This window comes from Dermochelys coriacea, chromosome 7 (genome assembly GCF_009764565.3).
Source record: "Dermochelys coriacea isolate rDerCor1 chromosome 7, rDerCor1.pri.v4, whole genome shotgun sequence".
NCBI classification, from domain to species: Eukaryota; Metazoa; Chordata; order Testudines; family Dermochelyidae; genus Dermochelys; species Dermochelys coriacea.
Genome location: NC_050074.1, coordinates 51153463 through 51177927, shown reverse-complemented (window position 1 = coordinate 51177927; position 24465 = coordinate 51153463). Strand labels below are relative to the sequence as shown.

The 24465-nt window shown below is 45.9% G+C and overlaps 1 protein-coding gene across 6 annotated transcripts in view; it reads right to left on the bottom strand.

Moving 5' to 3' along the window:
* The window catches only part of DAG1 (dystroglycan 1), a 104373-nt gene that overhangs the window by 74957 nt on the left and 4951 nt on the right, over nucleotides 1–24465 (bottom strand). The window contains exon 2 of one of the 6 annotated variants that reach the window (XM_038410655.2): nucleotides 20418–20500. The exons of the other annotated variants lie outside the window; for them this stretch is intronic. The gene's annotated coding sequence lies outside the window, so the exon portion shown is untranslated. The remainder of the gene's footprint in view (nucleotides 1–20417; nucleotides 20501–24465) is intronic. 6 annotated transcript variants of the gene reach the window in all.

Here is a 24465-nt window from a genome sequence, read left to right as displayed (position 1 = left end):
AAGATGGCTCATTTAGACAATTGACAAGAAGGTGTGAAGATACTTAACATGGGGAAATAGATTCAATATGTGTAATGACCCAGCCACTCCCAGTCTCTATTCAAACCCAAATTAATGGTATCTAGTTTGCATATGAATTCAAGCTCAGCAGTTTCTCTTTGGAGTCTGTTTTTGAAGGTTTTCTATTGCAGAATTAACACCCCTTGAGTCTTTTACTGAGTAGCCAGAGAGGCTGAAGTGTTCTCTTACCCGTTTTTGAATGTTATGATTCCTGATGTCAGATTTGTGTCCATTTATTCTTTTGTGTAGAGACTGTCCGGTTTGGCCAATGTACATGGCAGAGGGGCATTGCTGGTGCATGATGGCATATATCACATTGGTAGATGTGCAGGTGAACGAGCCCCTGATGGTGTGGCTAATGTGATTAGGTCCTATGATGGTGTCACCTGAATAAATATGTGGACAGAGTTGGCATCGGGCTTTGTTGCAAGGATAGGTTCCTGGGTTAGTGTTTTTGTTGTGTGGTTGCTGGAGAGTATTTGCTTCAGGTTGGGTGGCTGTCTGTAAGCGAGGACTGGTCTGTCTCCCAAGATCTGAGAGAGTGAGGGATCATTTTTCAGGATAGGTTGTAGATCTTTGATGATGAGCTGGAGAGGTTTTAGTTGGGGGCTGAAAGTGACAGCTAGTGACGTTCTATTATTTTCTTAGTTGGGCCTGTCCTGTAATAGGTGACTTCTGGGTACTCTTCTGGCTCTGTCAATCTGTTTTTTCACTTCAGCAGGTGGGTATTGTAGTTTTAAGAATGCTTGATAGAGATCTTGTAGGTGTTTGTCTCTGTCTGAGGGGTTGGAGCAAATGCAGTTTTATCTTAGAGCTTGGCTGTAGACAATGGATCGTGTGGGGTGTCCTGGATGGAAGCTGGAGGCATGTAAGTAAGTATAGTAGTCAGTAGGTTTCCAGTATAGGGTGGCGTTTATGTGACCATCGCTTATTAGCACAGTAATGTCCAGGAAATGGACCACTTGTGTGGATTGGTCTAGGCTAAGGTTGATGGTGGGATGGAAATTGTTGAAATCATGGTGAAATTCCTCAAGGGCTTCTTTTCCATGGGTCCAGATGATGAAAGAGTTAATTAACTCACAGACTGACATGACCCATGGCCAAACTTTAAATACTTTTTTGGAAGATATTTGAATGAATAGAGCTTTAAAATGCAAGCCTGCATTGTTAGAGATAGAACGGTAGCTGTTTGCTCAGGTCTTGTGATGTAAGTAAACAAGTCTTGTCTATTACTATGACTAATTCAAAAATCAAAAAATGAGTATTAACATTTAGGAAGACACTGGAGTGAAATAGTATTATTGTCTATGTGTCTCTTTGAAGGTTGTGGTAACCTGTATCTGACCTGTTTAACGGATAAATTACCCTATGCTAATTGCCATGATGTTTGGGAGAAGGAAAGTTATGCCTATTGTTTTCTCAGGCCAAGAGGCTGCTGGAAATGTATAAAAACCCTGGGACACAATCCTCCTTCATCTCAGATCTGCTTTGGGTTTCAAGAAGGGGAAACCTTAAGCCATAAGAATTGAGATCCCATCACTGACTGGGAGTCACCCTGAATATGGACATTGAACTATAACCTATGGACTATTTCTAAAAACTTTTGGCAACTACAAACTCACCATCTCTGCTATGTAACTGGACCTCAAGAAATTGAACACAAATCTGTATGTATATTGATCTTTCAACCAACTCTCTCTCTCTTTACTTTAATAAATTTTAGTTTAGTTAATAAGAGTTGTCTATAAGCATGTATTTTGGGTAAGCTCTAAGTTATCATTTGACCTAGGTCTGGGGCTTGGTCCTTTGGGATCAGGAGAACTCTTTTCTTTTACTGGGGTATCCGTTTTCATAACCAATCATCTCCATAATGAGTGGCACTGGTGATGATACTGGGAAACTGGAGTATTTAAGGGAATTGCTTGTGTGACTTATGGTTAGCCAGTGGGGTAAAACCAAAGTCCTCTCTATTTGGCTGGTTTGGCATGCCTTAATAATAATGGACACCCAGCCTTGGGCCGTGACTGCCCTGAACAATTTGTCCTGAATTGATACTTTCAGTTGTGTCCCACCAACGGCAGCATCATCACAGTTCTCCCATCAGCATAAAAAACCCACCTTCACAAGTGGCAGAAGCTATGTCGGCGGGAGACTATTCACACCCCTAAAGTTTGCCAACATAGGCTGTAGTGTAGACATAGCCTCAGTCTGCTCACATCTCGGTTCTTCCTTGAAGAAGTGTTCTGCACAGACAATGTTAGTTGTGTTGATGGTTCGTCTTGCAATAATGCAATTTAGATTGCAAGCTCCATGGGGCAGGGACCATCTTTGTTCCATATCTGCACAGTGAAGTCCTGATCTTATGGATCCCTTAGCACTACTGCAATACTAAGAGCAGACCTGTAGTTGCCAGGATCGAAGTGTTAAAAGGAAATTTGGAGAGCATTTGAGAGAGGCAGTGTAATCCTTAAATTTACAGGTTTCAGAGTAGCAGCCGTGTTAGTCTGTATTCGCAAAAAGAAAAGGAGTACTTGTGGCACCTTAGAGGCTAACAAATTTATTAGAGCATAAGCTTTCGTGAGCTACAGCTCACTTCATCGGATGCATTTCCACCAAATGCATCCGATGAAGTGAGCTGTAGCTCACGAAAGCTTATGCTCTAATAAATTTGTTAGCCTCTAAGGTGCCACAAGTACTCCTTTTCTTTTTTCCTTAAATTTACAAGATACCACTTGCCAGGCCAATACACATGAAGGAAAATCCCTAACCAGTGATGTCCAAAGGCAATACCCAGGAGATGTGTTTGAGACCTCCCAACTTAGCCAAGCAGCAGGGTAAAACTGACCTGATAGTCAGTTTCATGCTGCCTGCAGGGTTCTCAATAGCAGCAGTTAAATAGATTAACTCTCCTGCTGTTGGCAAAGCTCTGAACTGCAGCAGAGACACTGAAATGTGTGGAGACTCAGGTAGACAGCACTACGTCAGATCACATTTGGACACTTTTCTTTGCAACCAGAACTAAGAACTTTAAAAGTGAAAGTTTAAATTCTGCAGGAGTGATCAGAATGGTCCCTTCTGACCTTAGTATCTATGAATCTATGATAGCCAAGCTCCACCTTTTCTCTAGGCACTAAGGAAAGTTTACTTACTTGTCACTAGCAAATGGATTTTTAAATCCTACTGCAGTGTCTATCACTGCAATCCCTTCTCTGCAAGGAGGGGTGTGCCATGGAAATGCACATATACAGAGCATAACTGACATCAAGGCCAGCTGCCTAGCAGAGGGGCCCTTAATGAGGCAGGGACATGAGAGTGCTACACACAACACATAAGAATGCAAAAGTATCATTTAACTGCTGAACCCTCCTGCATTCTCCTTCCCGGGCTCTTCGCTACAACAGGACACAGTACCTCAGCTTCCATAAGTGGCAAATATTTTCTTCTGATTCCCAGTGTTTTTATAATATATATTTAGCATATTGTTGCAACAGTAGGACAATATAAAAAAAAAAAACCTCACATTGGCCTGAGTGACTCCAGAGGCTAAAACAAACATGGCAAGCCATATTTGTGACAGTAAAAATAGTTTGGTTTTCCTCCCTTCCCAAAGTGGACCTCCACTTTGCAGACAAAAGCTTCATAGGTTAGCTATAAAAATACCTAAACCTTAAACTACAGCAGAAACAGGTGGTGTATTTTGGCTGGAGAATTTCTAGGAACTCCCAAGCCTGCCTCAAGGGTCTGTCTACACAGCATACACAGACGCGAGCCTCCCAGCCTGAGTTAGCATATCTGAGCTAGCAGGGCTCATGCTAGTACTTTAAAATTAGTTGTGTAGACATCACTTTGAAGTTGCATTTGGGGCTGGAGCTTGGGCTCTGAAGTCCACCCCACGCCGAGGCTTTAGAGCCAGTCTGTTGACCCAGGCTGGGAAGCTCGCTTCTGTGAGCTGTATAGACAAAAAGTCAGAATGCTGGGCTTTTAGGCTCAGTTTTCCCCCTCTGGGCAAATGGTCAGGCACTGTAACTGCACCATTAAACCAGGGTGCTTTGATTTACATCAAAGCAATTCAGACCAATTTTAATCATGACTTAAATAAGCAAGCAGGAAACCCTGATTTAAATCACTAATTTTAATCATGTTTGCATTTGTACTTTAGTTCTTTTCCTAAATAAAGGGTGGTTCTCCTTAGTTGATAATCATTAAAACATATTGATTTGCAACTAAATATAGCATTTACACTAAATTTGATGCTTCTTTTTGCTAAATCAGGAGACTACACTACATCTACGCACATTTATATAGCTTAACTTACATCTATGCAGATTCTTATTTTTTACATTTTGTATTGTTAGAAAATGGTGAATGATGCATTTCTTATTTACTGAGATTAATTTTTACTTGATTTGTGTCAAACTATTTGGATGGAAATTCAAATTATAAGTGCACAAATCAGCTTTTTTTTTTTAAAGTAAATAAAACTACCTTAAGTGTGTTGGATACATTTAAAAAAAAACTATCAAAATATGTTTTGCATTTAAAACTACCTGATTTATTAAACAGAGGAAGTATTATTGTAGTTAATGAACTGATTCTTTCTGGTCACCATGTGCATCCTTCAAGATTTTAGATGAGATCTCATCCTCACACAGTTTTTATTCATGGATTGAAAGAGGAAAAACAAGTGCACCTGCTTTTTCAACTCCCAATTGCTTTTTCTTGACTGTGAACAAGCTAATCACTGAACTGAACTAGTTGAATAAATTGAAATGAAGAAAATAGTGTCTTTGCACCTGCAGGAGCACAGTCAAAAGTTGGTTAAGCACTTAAAACTCAGATTCCAGGATTAGCTAGTGACTTCCACCAGTTAAGTGGTTTGACTCTTTTAAACTTGGAAGCATGTTATTTTTTAATTTAATTTAAATGTTTGCAATAGATTATAGCAAGTTTAGACCTTAACATAGGTTGCTTAATTTCAAATTTAATTTTAGTAAGTTTATTTTAAAAACACCTTGTATTTAATTTAAATTAAAAATCCAATTTAAAATGAGAGGTCAGATTTTATTTATTTTTAATTGATTTTATCCACCCTACTTTATATTAGAAGCAAAGCATTTTCTGTTTAAGTAAAGTTAGAAATAAGTCTGAAATTCTTACTTGACTGGATAGTTTTCAGAAGTAAAACACTCATTCCCAAAGGGTGTTTACTGATAAAACTAGTGCTAAATAATGTTGCAGTCACAACAAACTCATGGGAAAACACAGCAAACTTGGCAGATTTCTTACTACACAGATGGCGATTAGTTTTGAAATTAGTTTTTTGATTGAGAGAGTCACACCAAACAAGAATTCCTTCTTCTGAAGTCCCATCTAATTAAAGCTTTTGGGGTCCAAAGGTAGCATCTGCCGCCTCTGGATTCTGCATTAGTCAAAACAGGCTTCTGGAGTAAAGAAAGCAAGACACCACTACACAAGAATCTTGCCGTAAATTTAATCACAACATAGCTTTCAAACATAGATCAATCTGACCCATAAGCAAATGCTAACCTATTTATGTACACATTCTGAGAAAGGACAAGAGAAGATTTCAGAGTAGCAGCCGTGTTAGTCTATTCGCAAAAAGAAAAGGAGTACTTGTGGCACCTTAGAGACTAACAAATTTATTAGAGCATAAGCTTTCGTGAGCTACAGCTCAATGCATCCGATGAAGTGAGCTGTAGCTCACGAAAGCTTATGCTCTAATAAATTTGTTAGTCTCTAAGGTGCCACAAGTACTCCTTTTCTTTTTGACAAGAGAAGAGTCTCCAATAAGCCTGAAAACTGCTGGCATTTACTTAAGGTGCATTAAAAATGTGCCAGGGCTAAAATGCCAACGAACAGCCACCACAGCACAGTCCAGCATACAATATACACATGAACGTGCTCAAGGACCTTGCCGCTCAGAACCACAAACAAAAACCCGCAGGTCAAAGTTATCCCTCCAATTAGAGATTCTTAGCCCATTTGTTGTGTGTCTAGAAGGAACTCCTGACAGTGACAAGAAACACTCTCTTCAATCTGACGTTCTCCTAAACATTTATAGTATTAGAGTTGAGCGATCAAACGATGCTTTAACAAGATTTTAACATACCCATCCATGCAGAGGCATGTTTCTCATGGAGTACACCGACTCCATGGTAGTCCCAGCAGTGCATGTGTCCAGCTACAAAGGTCACTTTCCTATAACTCTCACATTCCAGCTCTAAAGTTCAGCTTCAGAAATCTAGGCTAAAATTAAAGCAAGAACAGCAACTTTGGAGGATTCTGATTTAGGTGAGAAATGCAGCAGCATATCAGGAAAGCCGTTAACTTCCCAAGCCCACGCTAGATCCCAACTCATAGCCCAGATACATCAGGCTTACTCACTACCTTTATAAAAAGAAAAGGAGTACTTGTGGCACCTTAGAGACTAACAAATTTATTAGAGCATAAGCTTTCGTGAGCTACAGCTCACTTCATCGGATGCATCACTACCTTTATAGTTTTCAACATCCTCTGTGAACACCAGAACAGTACACAGAATTCCAGCACTGGTTGCACACAATGCCATATGCAGAGTAAAATCACCTCTCCTTGCTCCTACTACCTTCTCCTATTTATACATCCTACAATTTCATTAGCCCTTTTTGCCACAGCATTGCAGTGGGAATGCATAGAATCATAGAAGATTAGGGTTGGTGATCATTGAGCGATCCAGTCCCTGTCACCCATTCCCAGCTTCTGGCAAACAGACTTAGGGCCACCCAGAGCATGGGCTTGCATCATAGAAGATTAGGGTTGGAAGAGACCTCAGGAGGTCATCTAGTCCAACCACCTGCTCAAAGGAGGACCAACCTCAACTAAATCATCCCAGCCAGGGCTTTGTCAAGCTGGGCCTTAAAAACCTCCAAGGATAGAGAATCCACTACTGTGATGGGTTCGGTCACAGAGACCCCCCTTCGAACTGTCACCTGATGTGCTGAAACTACCTCTGAGTCCATTTTCTTTGCCAGCTTGGGACTCCAGAGCCCTATCTTGTTGAGCCAGACACACTAGCCTGCTGCAACATAGACCCAGGGTCTGAACTGTGGCCCCCAAGTTGCAGCTTTAACCTGAAAACAGCTCAGCAAGTACTCCTGTCTCCAGAACCCAGACACCCAGCTCCCAACGGGATCCAAACCCCAAATAAATCTGTTTTACTCCGTATAAAGCTTATACAGGGTAAACTCATACATTGTCCGCCCTCTATAACACTGATAGAGAGATGTGCACAGCTTTTTGCTCCCCCAGGTATCAATCACTTACTCTGGGTTTGTCAATAAACAAAAGTGATTCTATTAAGTATAAAAAGTCCGATTTAAGTGGTTTCAAGTGACAGAGAGAACAAAGTTAGTCACCAACCAAAAATAAAGCAAAAACATGCATGTCTAAGCCTAATACATTAAGAGACTGAATACAAGTAAATCTCACTCTCAGAAATGTTCCAATAAGCTTCTTTCACAGACAAGACTCCTTTTCTAGTCTGTGTCCAATCCTTTCCCCGGTACAGTCCTTGCTAGTTCTAGCTCAGGCGGTAACTAGGGGATTTCTCATGACTGGCAGCCCCGTTTTTTCTGTCCCACCCCCTTTTATAGCTTTGGCACAAGGTGGGAATCTTTTGTCTTTTTGGATCCCCACCTCTTCTTCTAAATGGAAAAGCACCAGGTTTAAGATGGATTCCAGTTCAGGTGACATGATCACATGTCACTGTAAGACCTTCTTCATTACCTAGTAGCTGAAAGAAACCTACAAAGGAAGGCTTCCAGGTAAACAAACCCATTCACAGTTCATTGATTCTGAAGCACCGTTAATGGCTTCCACTTAAATTACGTATGTAAACATACTTATATTTTATTCTCCTAACTCCAGACATAGAAATAATACATGCAAACAAATAGGATAAACACGCTCAGTAGATCATAAGCATTGTAATAACTTACAAGAGACCTTTTGCATGAAGCATATTCCAGTTACATCATATTGACACTTATAAACATATTTCCATAAAACATATGGAGTGCAACATCAATATCACCTCCCTAAGTAACCCATTCCAGTGCTTCACCACCCTCTTACTGAAATAGTTTTTCCTGATATCAAACCTAGACCTCCCTCATTGCAACTTGAGACCATTCCTCCTTGCTATGTCATCTGTCACCACTGAGAACAACCTAGCTCCATCCTCTTTGGAAACCCCCTTCAGGTAGCTGAAGGGTGCTATCAAATTGCCCCTCACTCTTCTCTTCTGCAGACTGAATAAGCCCAGTTCCCTCAGCCTCTCCTCATAATCATGTACACCACCCCCTAATCCTTTTCGTTGCCCTCTGCTGAACTCTCTCCAATTTGTCGACATCCCTTCTGTAGTGGGGCCCCAAAACTGGACGCAATTCTCCAGATGTGGCCTCACCAGTGCTGAATAGAGGGGAATAATCACTTCCCTCGATCTGCTGGCAATGCTTCTACTAATGCAGCCCAATATGCCCTTAGCCTTCTTAACAACAAGGGCACACTGTTGACTCATATCCAGTCCACTGGATACGAGTCAACATTCTCGTCCACTGTAATCCCCAGGTCCTTTTCTGAAGAACTGCCACTTAGCCAGTCGGTCCCAAACAAAACTTCTCTTGATACCGGCTGCCAACTAGATATCAAGCCGTTGATCACTACCCATTGAGCCCGATGATCTAGCCAGCTTTCTATCTACTTTACAGTCCATTCATCCAATCCATACTTCTTTAACTTGCTGGCATGAATACTGTGGAAGACGTAAAAAGCTTTGCTAAAGTCAAGGTATGTCACGTCCACCACTTTCCCCATAGCTACAAAGCCAGTTATCTCATCACAGAAGGCAATCAGGTTGGTTAGGCATGACTTTCCCTGGATGAATCCATGTTGACTGTTCCTGATCACCTTCATCTCCTCCAAGTGCTTCAAAGTGGATTCCTGGAGGACCTGTCCATGATTTTTCCAGGGACTGAGGTGAGGCTGTAGTTCCCCGGATTCTCCTCCTTCCCTTTTTTTAAAAGATGGGCACTATATTTTTCTTTTTCAATCATCCAGGACCTCCCCCAATCGCCATGAGTTTTCAAAGATAATGGCCAATGGCTCTGCAATCACATCAGACAATTCCCTTAGTACCCTCGAATGCATTGCATGGACTTGTGCATGTCCAGCTTTTCTAAATAGTCAACCTGTTCTTTCACCACTGAGGACTGCTCACCTTCTCCCTATACCGTGCTGTCCAGTGCAGCAATCTGGGAGCTGACCTGGTCTATGAAGACCGAGGCAAAAAAAAGCATAGAGTACTTCAGCTTTTTCCACATCATTTATCACCAGCTAGCAACTGGCTTTCGAAGTCACCATTCAGCCCATCTAGCCCAAGTGCCCAGCTACCTACCATGTGGACAATTTCTTTTCTGTCAGGTGCCATTCATATGGCAAAGAGCACCATCAAAGCAATAGCTGTTCTGGCTCTGATGGAGCTTCTGGCAGCTCAAAAGGGTCTGATTTTTGAACCATCACCTGAATGACAAGTTGCCAAGCCCAGAACAGTCAAAAAGGGTTTCAGATGCAAAATAAATATGTCAGAAAGAAGCTCACATCAGTATAAAAGCAAGCAACTGTAGCACCTCAAGGGCAGTGATCTTGCTACATCTCAAGCTAAGCAGGATCAGGACTACACAATAGTTGGATGGGAGTCTGCCCAAGAAAACTAAGGCGTTCCAAACAAGCAATAATAGTAACAAGATGCCTTTGATCCAACCTGCCCCTGCAGGGGTCACTAACGAAGCACCGCTACTACAGATTTCTGGCAGGGCTGTCATCTTTCCCACAAAACGGCAAGCCAACTCTCTCAATACTTGATCAAAACCCCATGACATTCCACGAACATGAGGAGTAACAGCCCCAGTGACCCGGCTAAATTTTGGCTTGAGTAATGATGGTACATGTTGCATATACAAGGAGCACTTGCAGTTTCAGTAGGGTGTAATACCCATCTTCCATTCCTACCCTAAGCCAGCATCTAAGTGGCATGCACTGTAATGCACTTGCCTCACAGAAATGGCTGCATGCTGGCAGCGTATGAAGTGATTCCTTTACAGCAGAAGTTCCCAGACAGATCTGCTGACCACAAGCAGTCCACTCAATCACCTGCGAGCAGACTGTGTAGAAGTGGCTAGTCAATTGGTGTTGGCTTCTCTTTAGCATCTAGAAATAAACAGCTTTAAAGACAGCTAACTATATTAAATACTTTGTTACTTTTCCATGTAAGTATATAGTTGCCACAATGATGTGTGAATGTGAATAGAGGGTAGGAAGCAGCTTTTAAGACCCTTTTTCTACAAAGATGTGGGCCACATTATGGAATTGTTTCAGAATCCCTGCTGTATAGTACAGCCACATAGAATGAAATGAACAGAGGACAGCGTGCTTAACACTAATTGCTCAGGAAACACCACACCGTCCAAAGACCACTACATAGCAAGACTCAGATTTCCTTTCAGAATATAGGTGGCAGATAGCACCAACAAGCTGACTAGGAAATTTGGTTTGCTCCAGTTGTTTCTGCTCTAAAACAGCAGCAATCACAGGAACTTCAGCTAGCCACTCCCAAAGAATTCAAGTGTGTGAGCTCACTGCAGGTCCTCCAGAAAGTTCCAGTCTACCGAAGAGAATAACGTTCCTATCCACGGAAACAAGCTAATTTCTTTCCAGTAAAGGGAGTGGGGGAGGGGAGTACTGTAAATGAGACAATTGTTCGCCTTTGAAAGTTTTTGCAAACCAGCTCTATTTGCATATTGCTTCAAAGCCAAACCAGACAGACATTAGCCTCGGTGTAAATACTTTGATCTGAACCTGACCCTCACCCCCATCTCTTTAGAAAGCAAATTCTCTTTACCTCCATTTTGTCATGGCTCCTCAGAGCAATGCCTTTGTCGTGGGACCCCCAGACCCCTCCTCCCACTCCCCAAGTTGGGATTCAGCCATCTTTTGTACCTGTTTCATTAATTTAAAAGTTGCTAATGATATGGTCATAAGCCTCTCAGTGTGTTTGGGGTCAGCTCAAAAGGCAGAAAGGAAGTGCCTACTGATGGCCAAAGAAGCTTGTTAGCATCAAGTTCAAGCCTTCAAGCTACACTGTGGATGGAACCTTTGCAGCCATTTTCTCAACCTGGGAATGACTTGCCTGGAGACAGAAGATAACATCTCCCCTTTCCTCCTAAATAGCATCAGTTAGGATTGCAGAGCAGAACCATCTTTTCAGCACCAAAAAGAAGATTCTGCTTTTCTTCAACATGAACCCAGCTGCCCTGTCCACGAGTTCATAGTTCTTGAAGCCATTCCAACTGGCAACTGCCTTGAAGATGTTGGGTGTATGTGGAAATGGCTTAAGTGATTTAGTAGCACAAATCCCATTGCCCTGAATGAGAATTGTGCTCCTAACTTAAGCACTGTTTAAAATACCATGGTTATATACCAAAATCTGGTCTTACGAGCCCGTCTTTCCATGGTCTTTGAATATTTTGGCCAATGCAACTGAAAACTGAGAAGTCAGTTTAGATACCAATGCAACCTTCCTTTGAAGTTCTACTTTTGGATCACATGCAAAATGGAGGAGCTCCTTCCCATCTAGGACTTAGGTTATTCTTTATCAAACCCTCCCAAATGCTAAATTAACCAACAAAGCCACAAGGAGCTCATTTCTATATACCAAAGTAAAGAGTCGTACCAACCCCATCTACTACCACAATAGAAAGCTTGGACCCACAGCTAAACATGGGTAAAGTTACATTATACTGGAGTGATGGATTCCTTCCCACATTCAATGGGTGTAAGGGGCATTTGCCATGCAAGAAAGCACAACTTCAAAAGAGTGCTGTTTAAGGCTTCTTAAGAACATAAGAATGATCATAATGGATCAGACCAATGCTCCATCTAGCCCAGTATCCCTGTGTTCTGACAGAGGCCAGTGCCAGATGCTTAAGAGGGAACGAACAGAACAGGACAATTATTAAGTGATCCATCCCCTGTTGTACAGTCCCAGCCTCTGGCAGTCAGATGTTTAAGAATACCCAGAGTATGGGGTTGCATCCCCTCACAGCATGCACTTCTGGAAAGGGTTCATATTTATTTCTAGTAGCAATTATTTCTTTGGAAAGATTAGATTTTATCTTTCAAGTCAAGAGCAGGAGTAGTCAATAGGTGGACCATGGCCAAATCCAGACCACACACTTTTGAATGGACCACAAAAAAGGACAATTACCTGTTCCATAACTGGTGTTCTTCGAGATGCTTTGCTCAGGTGTATTCCACAGTAAGTGTGTGTGCTTGCCACTTGTACCAGTGCTAGAAGTTTTTCCCTTAGCTGTACCCGTACGGAGGAGCACCGCTGCGACCCTTGGAGTGGTGCCTCTATATTGTGCTATAAGGGTAGCTGTGCACTCCCCCCCACCCTCGGTTTCTTCTTGCCGGACAACTCTGACAGAGGGGAAGGAGAGGGGGATGTGGATTACAACTGAGCAACACATCTCGAAGAACTCCAGTTACGGAACAGGTAACTGTCCTTTCTTCTTCGAGTGATTGTTCATGTGCATTCCACAGTAGGTGACTCCAAGCTATATCTGTTGAAGGTGGGTAGGAGTTTATGAGTTCCCAGGATGCAGTTCCGCCCTGCCCGACCCGGCGTCATCTCTAGTTTGGGTGATAATGAGAAGTAAATGTGTGGACTGAGGACCAAGTGGCAGCCCTACATAGGTCTTGGATAGGGACATGGGCTACATAGGCCACCAACGAGGCCTGAGCCCTCGTAGAGTGCGCCCTGACGATTGGTGGCGGGGGAACCCCTGCCAGATCGTAGCATGTGCGTATGCACGAGGTGATCCAGCAAGAAAGGCGCTGGGTGGAAATGGGTTACCCCTTCATACATTCGGCCAAGGCAATGAACAGTTGCAAGGATTTCCGGAAGGGCTTGGTCTGATCTAGATAAAAGGCCAGCGCCCTATGCACATCGAGCACATGAAGGCGGTGTTCCTCATTGGAGGAATGGGGCTTAGGACAGAGCACTGGAAGAAAAATGTCCTGCTCCATATCAAAGGTAGAGACCACCTTCGGGAGGAATGCGGGATGTGAGCGAAGCTGGACTTTATCCCTGTGGAAGACTGTATATGGGGGTTCTGAGGTCAAGGCCCTGAGCTCCGAGACACATCGGACCGACGTGATTGCTACAAGGAATGCTACTTTCCATGAGAGGCAAGACCAGGAACACATGGCCAGGAGTTCAAAGGGGGGCCCCATGGGCCGGAACACCACCAGGTTTAGGTCCCATTGCGGTATGGGGGAAACTAGCATAAAGGAATGAACGGTCTAGGCCTCTCAGAAAGCGAGAAGTCAGAGTGGAAAAAGAGAGTGGCCTTGCACTGACAGGTGGAAGGCCGATATGGCCGCCAAGTGTACCCCAACAGACATGGGTGCCAGCCCTTGGGTTCTAAGGGACAGGAGGTACTCAAGGATAAGCTGGAGCAATGCGGACAATGGGGAGGCTCCCCACTCCCCTGCCCATCTGGAAAATCTGGACCACTTTGCCAGGTATGCCCGGCATGTGGACGGCTTCCTGCTTTTTATGAGGACCCGCCTGACTTCCTCCGAGCAACCTCTCTCCTCTTCGTCTAGCCACTGAGCAGCCATGCTGTCAGGTGGAGCGTGGCTAGATTGGGATGGAGGAGACTGCCTCAGTCTTGTGAGAGGAGATCCAGGCGATGCAGCAACTTCCTTCGGGGGGCTGCTAGGAGGTGTAGGAGGGTCCCGTACTAGTGCTGGCAGGCCCATGCTGGGGCTATGAGGATGACACGCGTCTGTCCATTTTTACCTTTTGCAGGACTTTGCCAATGAGAAGAAATGGTGGGAAGGCACAGAACAGCTGGCCTGACCACTGTAGGAGGAAGGCGTCCGAGATAGCCTTCCCCACTCCTCCCCTGGAGCTGAACTTGGGGCAACACTGGTTCTGGCGGATTGCGAAGAGGTCGACCTGGGGAACTCCCCACTCTCAGAAGAGCAAGTGAGCGACCTCCAAGTGGAGTGACCACTCGTATTGGGGGGAGAAAATCCTGCTGAGGCAATTGGCTCGTGCATTGCGGACACCGGGCAGGTGAAAAGCTCGCAGGGAGATATCATGGGCTATACAGAACTCCCATAAGCTCAGGGCTTCCAGACAGAGGGCCAAGGAACAAGTCCTGCCTTGTCTGCTGATGTAGTACATCGCCACGGGTTGTCCGTAAGGACCCTGACCACCTTGCCGCAAAGGTGCATGCTGAAAGCTATGCACGCCAAACGAATCGCCCTAAGTTCCTTGACATTTTTGTGGAGGGACAATTCCAAGGCTGATCACCTCCTTTGGGTTTGCATGCTCCCTGTGTGAGCTCCCCAGCCCAAGTCCGATGGATTGGACACCAGGTCTAATGACGGGGTCACCTCCCAAAAGGAAATTCCTTGCAGCATATTGTTCGGGTAAGACCACCATTGCAGGGATGTAAGTATCGGGGACGGGATCGTGAGAACCTTGTCTAGCCCGTCCCAAGCCTGGCAGAACTGGGAGGCTAGCCAGGAGGGGCCTCATACGTAGCCTGGCATGGCGGACCACATTGTGCATGCCACCATATGTCCCAGGATCTGAAGGCATGCTCTTGCCATTGTCACCGGGAACTGCATGACTGAGGCAATGAGGTCTCGTAGGGCCTTGAACTTGCCCAGCGAGAGAGATGCTGCAGCCCTGGAGGAGTCCATCAGCGCCCCGATGAACTCTATGTGCTGTACCAGAACTAACGTTGATTTGGTCTCGTTCACCACTAGGCCAAGAGCCGCGCACGTGGACCTGAGCAGTTTACACTGTCTTTTACCTGGGCCCGAGAGTTGCCCTTGAGAAGCCAATCGTCCAGGTTTTGTACCCCTTGCCATCTGAGGTAGGCCGCCACCATGTACATGCACTTTGTGAAAACCCTGGAAGCTGTGGTTAGGCCAAATGGAAAGACCGTAAACTGGTGGTGATCTAACCCCACTAGGAAGCGGAGGAAGCGCCTGTACCCCTTGAAAATGTAAATGTGAATATACGCGTCCTGAAGGTCCAGGGCCGCATACCAGTCCCCTGGGTCCAGGGAGGGGATAATAGAAGCCAGGGACATCATGCGGAACTTGTAACAGACCAGGAAGCGGTTGAGATCCCGCAAGTCCAGGATGAGCCTGAGATCCCCTTTTGCCTTGGGGATCAGGAAATACCGGGAGTAAAACCCCTTTCCCTGGAATTCTACCGGTACTCTTTCCACCACCCCAAGGTGCATTAGCCATTCCACCTCCTGCTCTAGGAGGTGGGCATGTTCCGGATCCCCCGAGACCATTGGCGGGGGACGGGGGTGGTTGGGCGGGGGTGAGATGACCTGCAACGTGTAGCCCCTGGAGATGGTGTTGAGGACCCATTGGTCCGATGTTATATGAGACCACGACATGTGGAAAGCAGACAAGCGATTGCAGAACACCAACTTTATTAATAGGGGGATCTCCCCAGCAACTGCCCTGGTACCCCCCTGCAGATAGTCAAAACCACCTTTTTCCCTGCTTCTTGCCCTTGAAGGGCCCGGGCTGTGGGGCAGAGCGGGACTGACACTGAGACCGACGCTTTTGGTCTCTCAGCCTCTTATACGGCAGCTCATATCTGCTCCACGCAGGTTGAGCCAATGTTTGCGTCTTGGCCTTGTCCGTAGCCAGAGGCACATAGAGTCCCAAGGTTTGCAGGGTGGTACAGGAATCCTTCATTCCCTGAGGCGGACATCCGTCTGATTGGCAAACAATGCTTTTCCATCAAACGGCAGGTCCTGCATGACGGACTGGGCCTCCGCCGACAGCCCAGACATGAGGAGCCACAACGCTCTGTGCATGGATATGGTGGAAGCCATCGAAGAAGCTGCCATATCAGCTGTGTTGGATGCTGCTTGGAGGGTTGCTTTGGTCGCCGCCGCCGCCGCCCTTTCTTCCACCAGAACCTTGAAGTCCTTCCTTTCCTGCTCCAGGAGGAGTGGTTCAAACTTTGGCAGAGACCCCCATAAGTTACAGTCATATTGGCTCAGTAGGGCCTGGTGATTGGCCACCCTGAGCTGGAAACTTGCTGAGGAATAAACCTTTCTACCAAAGAAGTCCAGTCTCCTGGAGTCTTTGTTTTTGGGGGTGGGCACGGGCTGGCCCTGTCGTTTCCGGTGGTTTACCGATTCCACCACCAGAGAGTTAGGTGCCAGATGAGAATAGAGATACTCGTGGTCCTTAGCTGGCACAAAGTACTTCCTCTCAGCCTTCTTGGAAATAGAGGCTAAGGAAGAGGGAGTTTTCCACAAAGTGTTGGAAATGTTGGCTACTCCCAGGTGGATGGGTAGGGCCAGACGGCCCGGTGCCAAAGATGACAGCACATTAAAGAGTGTGTCAGATGGGTCCTCCAGCTCCTCGGCTTGCAGCTGGAAGTTGGACGTCACCCACTTTAAAAGGTCTTGATGAGCCTTGAAATCCTCCTGTGGGATAACGGGCGGCAGTGCCGCTATGACGTCATCCGGTGCCAGAGAGAGGGCCAGCCCGGAGCCGTGGGCCTCTGGTGGTACCGAGGAGTCGACCCCCCAGGTTGGAGTCCGGGCGAGGGGCTGCCGACTCGTGACTTGTAGACTTGTCCCTTGGCCGAGATGGAGACGCCTCAGCTACTGAATGGGTTCCCATCTGGGCGGGCATCTGTGGCCACGGTGCCCATTGGCACCACTGCCCCGTCCAAGTTGGGGCCCTGGCGGTGCTGGCTGAGCCCCGTGACCCAGTGATGGGTGGCTGGGTGCCGAGGCTGAGGTCACCGTCAAACGCATGGCCCCATAGGAGCGGCGGGAGCGATGGTGCCTGCGGTGCCTCTTCCACTGGACCGGGACCTCAACGTCGAGGACCGGTACCCGTCGGAAGTGCTGCTTCGGTGCTCACTCCGGTTCCTTGTAATTCACTGGCGAGTCCCGTGTGCGACGTCTGGCAGAGTGGGAACTCCAACGGGAGCGTCAACGTCGACGCTGTCGGGACCAGCTGCAGTATCTGCGCCGCAAGGAGCATCTACAGCGCCTGTCACAGTGCCTGCATCCGCTACTGCGTGTTGTGGAGGGATCTCGAGACACCTGCCCGGGCGGCGAACCCGTTAGCCTGACTAGCATGGAGGGTGGATGCGGGCTGTGAGATGACCAGCCACTGCGTGTTGAATGAGGCAAGGAGCGGGTCCTTGGAGTGGGAGCTGCGCCGTGCCAGGGAGGTCTGGTGAGCACCCAGAGGCGGCTTGCTGCGGGACCAAGGGCCCCATCATCGGTGGTGCCCTGGGTACCGGCAAACTCAAATGTCTTGCACGGCCTGGAGAGCCTCTGGCGTCGATGGCATCCTGACTGCCGGAGACGCACACGCAGACGGTGCCAGACTGCTCCGCTCATCACGAGTCAGAGGCTTCGGGCCCGGGGGGGATTTGAGGGCTGCCCGACGCAGGACCAGCCTCTCCACCTCACAGCGGCGCTGAGGGAAGGACAGGGGAGCTCTTCCCCTGCTTCTTGGAGGGGGAGCAGTGCCAGCTGGAGGAGGGGGCTTCACTGCGCACAGAAGACACGGTGCCGAATCTGCTCAGCGTACCGGAGTTGGGGCCAGCGCCGATTCCATAAGGAGAGTGCGATGCCTGATGTCCCTCTCCTTCTTAGTATGCAGCTTGAAGGACTTGCAGATCTTGCAGAGTTCACTCACACAAGTTTTGCCCAAGCAGTGGAGACACTCAGAATGCGGATCACTCCTTGGCATGGAAGAGTGACAGGAGCCGCACAACTTGAAACCAGGGGCATACCCCGAGCCCACTAACTACTAAAAACTACTAACTGCAAGACTAACTAGAGGTACTACTAAAAACACTGGAAAAGGCTGCAGCAGAGCTGGAGCAAAAGTTCTGACTACCTTCACTGGTGGCAAGAAGGAACTGAGGGTGGGGGGAGTGTGCAGCTCCCCTTATAGCACGATATAGAGGCGCCACTCCAGGGGTCACAGCGGTGCTCCCCCATACGGATACTGCTAAGGGAAAATCTTCTGGCACCGGTGCACATGGCGAGCACGCACACCTTCTGTGGAATACACATGAGCAATCTCTCAAAGAAGAACTGTATTTACTTATCACCATCATCATTGTTATTGATGTTGCAGCATGGAAAATGTTTCTTTGGAGTCTGGACCTTAACTAAACCTTGACCAAGAAATTTGGACCCTGATAAATAATTGACTACCCCTAGACTAGACCCTGCTATTCAAGACAACTTTTACCCAATGATGCACTATCAAAGCACGAACCTTCTGAAAGAAGTCAGTGACAATAGCAGGGTCTATACACCTGGAGCCCTCACACAAAACACAAGAGACTGCATAAAAACTACATTAAGATAATACTAAAGTTACATATTCAGCACCCGAGAACTAGGAATTACCTGTTAGTGTCACCTGTGCAACCTTAATTCTGCCCCCATGTTATGCAGCATAATGCTACAGTACATATTAACCACAGCATATACTACTTATCGCAATACATATTTTCCTGGAACCTTCAGCAGATGTGTAGCACCTTGTGTACTGCTCTGTTTGCCAGACAAATGTCTTTTACACCAGAGGTTCTCAACCTTTTTCTTTCTGAGCCCCCGACTTCTCCCCCTCTAACCCCCAAACATGCTATAAAAACTCCTCAGCCCACCTGTGCCACAATAACTGGTTTTCTGCATATAAAAGCCAGGGCCAGCGGTAGAAGGTAGCAAGCAGGGAAAGAAGCTACATTGCTCAGGCTTTGCCTCAGCCCTGGGTGGCAGGGTTTAGGGACCTGGGCTTCAGCTTTCTGCCCTGGGCCCCAGGGAGTCTAATGCTGGCCCTGCTTGGAGGCCCCCTAGACCCCTGGTTAAGAACCACTGTTTTAGACAGCAAGAGAATAGTCCTTCCACCCTCTCTTCATCCAAATCACTTAAAATCTAACTCCTCCAACCCCACCTACAAGAAATTAGTGTGCACACAGACAAAACCCTGCACCAACCTAAAAGTACACTTCCCTAAAAGGAATAGCCCCTCATATTACTACAGCCTGGGTGCTTTCCCCCACCCCCATTCCTAATGTTATTCCTCAGCTGTCAAATCCCTCCTTTGTGTGAGAGCTCTCCAGGGCAGGCAGGGGTATGCATGTATTGTGCGCAGTATTTAGTACTCATCTGAGCATTACAAAATAATCCATTAAGCATCACTCTACAGATTAAGTTAAACAAACGATAGTGCAAGTTTGCTGGCATATAAAGCAGCAGATTTAGGTAGCCTAGATTAGCTTTGTAGTGATTTAACTCACCCCTGAAGTGCACCTAACTACAGCAGTGTTATTGGCTGTAAAGAAATTATACCATGAAGTGTATATTGTGGCAAGGTATTCTGCAAAACTGGTGGGGCAGACTGGAAATTCTGATTCTCTCATGCACAAAATTCATATGTCCACTCACAATGGGATTTTCAGAGCAGTGTGTTTTCAGCCAGTTCTTCATAGATTCCAAGGCCTTGTGATCATCTAATCCAGTATTTCTCAAATGCGGCCATCAGTGGGTTTTCCTGCAGCCACAACAGCCTTCTAGGCAGAGATGGGGAGGGGGCAAAGCAGTAGCTGCTTCCTGCAGCACCCAGGTTCTCCACTGGAGGGCTTTAGCCTTCTCCCCAGCTTCAGGGCTCCAGGCTTCAGCTCCCCCTGCCCACCCATCCCCTGGCTTCAGCAGGGCCAGCCTTATTGGGCACCATGGTCAAGAAGCAAGGAGTGAGGTGCGCAGCCATGGAAGGGACCTCAGGGCAATGGGGAGAAGCAGCAGGGCCCAGAGCCAACGAGTACGAGGCCAGGGGAGGTGGCGGGGGCCAGAACACCAAAATACAACTGTACATTATTTTAATTATTGAGTCTGCAAAAAAAACCCCAACCTATGTAAATAAATAAATAAATGATTTGCACATGTATATGTGCATATTTGTTTGTTTTTCCCTAAAGTTAAGTATTTTAGCAAAATGTGTCAGAGCAGGCACCAGCAAGAGTTGGTGGCTGCACTCTGAGGCCACCAAAAGTTTTGTTCCAAAAGTTAATTACTCTCACTGTTAAAAATTTACACCTTATTGTCCTGTCCCCTGATGTAGTCGGACCTCTTGTATAGCCAAAAAACTTCCTGTGACAAAGTGGGAATTTTCTGTAATATTTGTATGAATTCTAGGCATACCTGAAGTTTCCTGCTGAACACTGCTTTGTTATCCAGTGGGTGCAAAAGTGGGCAGACTGCCCCTGGACAGGGGTGTGTGTCATCTGGGTGGAATAAATAGAGTAATTAAAGAATTGGTTCACATCAACAGAGGGTCCCGCAAGACAAAGTCACCTCACCAACTAAACAATCAACATCTGGCAGCAGGAAACCCTCCAGCTGGCCTTGTGAAGCAGGCTTGGGAACAAGTTGTCAGGTGACTGGAGGGAGGGACTCAGGAACCCACAGCTAGGAGACAAAGGGAAACTGAGGAGAGAGCAAGAGTTGGAGTCCATTACAGCTTGGCTGGATCACCATGGCACTGGCTTGGCCAACCTGGGCTATGACTTAACTTCTGCCTCACTTTGCTAAGCTAGGGTCTATAAGATTCTTTAGCAAGGTGACTAATAAATGGTTCACTTGTTCTCAAAAGGCTGCCTGTGTCATTGCAAATACTGAGAGCATTGTGCCTTGAAGAGCTACAGTAAAAGCATCCTTCAGGACTATGGCTTGGCTGGATTCGCAGAAGGGAACCATGGAGTGAAACAGCATTCGCTGGTGCCAAAGGCCCAATCTTGAAGGCCATGGGCCTGCGCCTTCAGAACTGTGTGGGTTTTGGGGGCCCTGCATATTAAGCGGTCACTCCCAAGAGACGGGTTACAGGCTGAAGCTTAGACCGGACCCTATGACTCCGTGACACTTCCCCAAAATAATTCCTCGAGCAGATCTTTTAGAAAAACATCCAGTCTTGATCTAAAAGTTATCTGTGATGGCGAATCCACCATGACTCTAGGCAAATTGTTCCACTAGTTAATTACTCTCTCTGTTAAAAATTTACACCTTGTCCTGTCTGAATTTGTCTGGTTTCAACTTCCAGCCATGTATACCTGTCTCTGCTAGACTGAAGAGCCCATTATTAAATATTTGTTCACCACATGTATACTTCTAGACTGTAACCAAATCTCCCCTTAACCTTCTCTTTGTTAAAATACATAGATTGAGCTCCTTGAGTCTATTATAAAGCATGTTCTCTAATCCTTTAATCATACTCATGACTCTTTTCTGAACCCTCTTCAATTTATCAACATCTTTCTTGAATTCTGGACACACTATTCCAGCAGTGGTCACATCAGAGGTAAAATAACTTCTCTACTCCTACTGTTTTTATGCATCTCAGGATCACATTAGCTCTTTTGGCTGTTTGCTGACTCCTGTGGATAGCACTGTATCAGTCACACTCAGTTTGTATTGAAGGCTTTATTCATAACCACAGTAGTTATACAAAATTGTTTGTTTTCAAGACAAAAAGCTTGGATTCTGGAGCACAATCCTGTAGCAAGGGGTTGATTACATGGCCACTGAATACACAAGACCTTAGTATAATATAGTACATGGCTACTGACTAACTTTGAATGCCTCAGAGGAAAGGGAACTCTTCTTAAGACCCACTTGTGTGATGATACCTATAAAGTTGGCGGGGGCTTCTTCGCAGACTACCAGGTCTAGCGTGGAGCATTTTTGAAAAGTTTCCACCAGCACTACCAGCAGATCAGCTACACTTGTGTTACCTAACATAGTGAAGTGTCTAGCATCTTCTAGTACTTTTAACACATGCTGTGTTAATTAGACCTGCTCCTCACCAGGTTTAACTGATATGATGGTAAAAACATCTCCAGCTGTAGGAAACTTGTCTACACTGCAACTCCTAGTGCAGCAGTTGAACTGGTGTAGCATCATTTGAAATTTCTCTAAAATTTCCTACTGTGCACAAGGTATTAGGTTTGGATTCTTGACTGTGCCTCTGATTGACTGAAGTGACCATGAGTAAGACACACAGAGGAAACAGAGACTGAGTCTTCAAATTCCTTGAGACGGGAAGAGTACTGAAACTACTTGTGTACTAGCAAATCAGGAGTCAGTTATAAGCACTGTTATAAGGTTGTAAGCACTTTGGAGGACAGCATTAGAAATTAAAATGACCTTGACAAATCAGAGAATTGGTCTGAAATCAACAAGATGAAACTAAATAAAGACAAGTGCAAAATTCTACACATAGGAAGGAAAAATCAAATGCTCAACTACAAAATGGGGAACAACTGGCTAGGTGGTAGTACTACTGAAACGGATCTGGTAGTTACAGGAGGTCACAAATTAAATGGGTCAACAATATGATGATGTTGCAAAAAAAGGTGATATTCTTGGGTGTATTAACAGCAGTATCATGCAAGATGCTGGAGGTAACTGTCCCACTCTACTTGGCAGTGGTGAGGCCTCAGCTGGAGTACCGTGTCCAGTTCTGGATGCCACACTTTAAGAAGATGTGGACAAACTGCAGAGTCCAGAGGAGAGCAAAAAAAAAAAAAAATTATAAAAGGTTTAAAAACTTGACCTATGAGGAAAGGTTTAAAAAACTGGGCATGTTTAGTCTTAAGAAAAGGTGACTGAAGGGGACCTGATAAGTCTTCAAATACACCTCTACCCCGATATAACACGGTCCTCGGGAACCAAAAAAAACTTACCGTCTTATAGGTGAGACCACGTTATATCGGGGTAGGGAGAGGAACAGCTCCCCGCCCCAGCTCACCTCCACCTCCTCCGCTGAGCGCACCACCGCCGCTCCGCTTCTCCCCCCCACTCCCTTCCAGGCTTGCTGTGCCAATCAGCTGTTTGGCACGGGAAGCCTGGAAGGGGGCGGCACGTTCAGGGGAGGAGGTGGAGGTGAACTGGAGCAGGGCGCAGAGGAACCGCTTGTGGTAACACGAATTCGGATATAACGAGGTAAAGCAGCCCCGCTCCCTGGAGCGCTGCTTTATAGCGTTATATCCGAATTTGCGTTATATCGGACCGCATTATATTGGGGTAGAGGTGTATGTTAAGGCTGTTATAAAGAGGACAGAGATCAATTGTTCTCCACGGTAGGACAAGTAGTAATGGGTTTAATCTGCAATGAAAGCAGGCCATTTCTTGGGCCAAATAAGCGTTAACATTTCAAACATTCCATACAAAATCTATACCACAAAATGTAGAGCAGAAATGCTGATGTATCAGCCCACTGGCAAATGTTTTTCCAGCTCAAGAGTGAGTCCAGTGCTGTTACCAAGAATTTATTACAAACATTTATATACTGATTATTGGAGAGATGTGCATTTTTCAAACTGACATGCTCCCACTCAAAATTTTTCCTCTAATGCAAGAGTAGTTCAGACACTCACAGGAATCTAAGGGCAAATTCCTGCACCAAGGAGAAAGAAAGATTCAAAACCCAGTAAGCTAGGCTTTGCTGATTATCTTTCTAAGTAGTGGAGTTCCAAACACTTCATCTTACTATCAGGTTGGGGGGGGGGGGGGCTGGCACACTACCCTATATTTAGGATAGGAGAGTGCAATGACAAGTATCAGAAAGAACGAATAAGTGGTTTAGGATGCTTGGAATAGAAGAAGCAGAAGACACTTTGCAAAGAAACCTACAGTCAATTAGAGACTATTAAACTGATGACCCTGGAGGTAGGAAAGAATACATCAAACTAAACTTTTTAAAAACAGCACTATATATAAACTAAAAATATAAACAAGAGCAGCAGCATGCCTGAGGCAAGAGGCACAGGAGACCATATTACACAGGGGGCACCTGAGAAGCAGGACCTCCTGCCAGGAAGGGTTGAGGTGAACTAGGTAAGTGCTTGGCATTTACCATAGAAAAGGGGGTATGTCTGTCAACACCAGTTCTCAGGGCTGCAAGCCAAGGACACTGTTCAGCCAGCATCTAGGGAGCACACTACTGTTCAGACGTCACACCTCTTCCCAGTAGCAACACAGGCTTCCTCCACATTCTTCCTCCCTGAACCACCAATAAGAGGCCACTGGCAGCAAAGATCAGGGTAATCGTAACCATTTACAAAGAATTCTACTATCTGCCTTCAGCCAATTCCTAAAAACCAGTGCGATTCTGAAAAGCAAACTACAAAGAAATAGCACCTCCCTGCTCTACAACTATCCCATGCACTTACACCACCAGAGTCAGGTCTGCTGA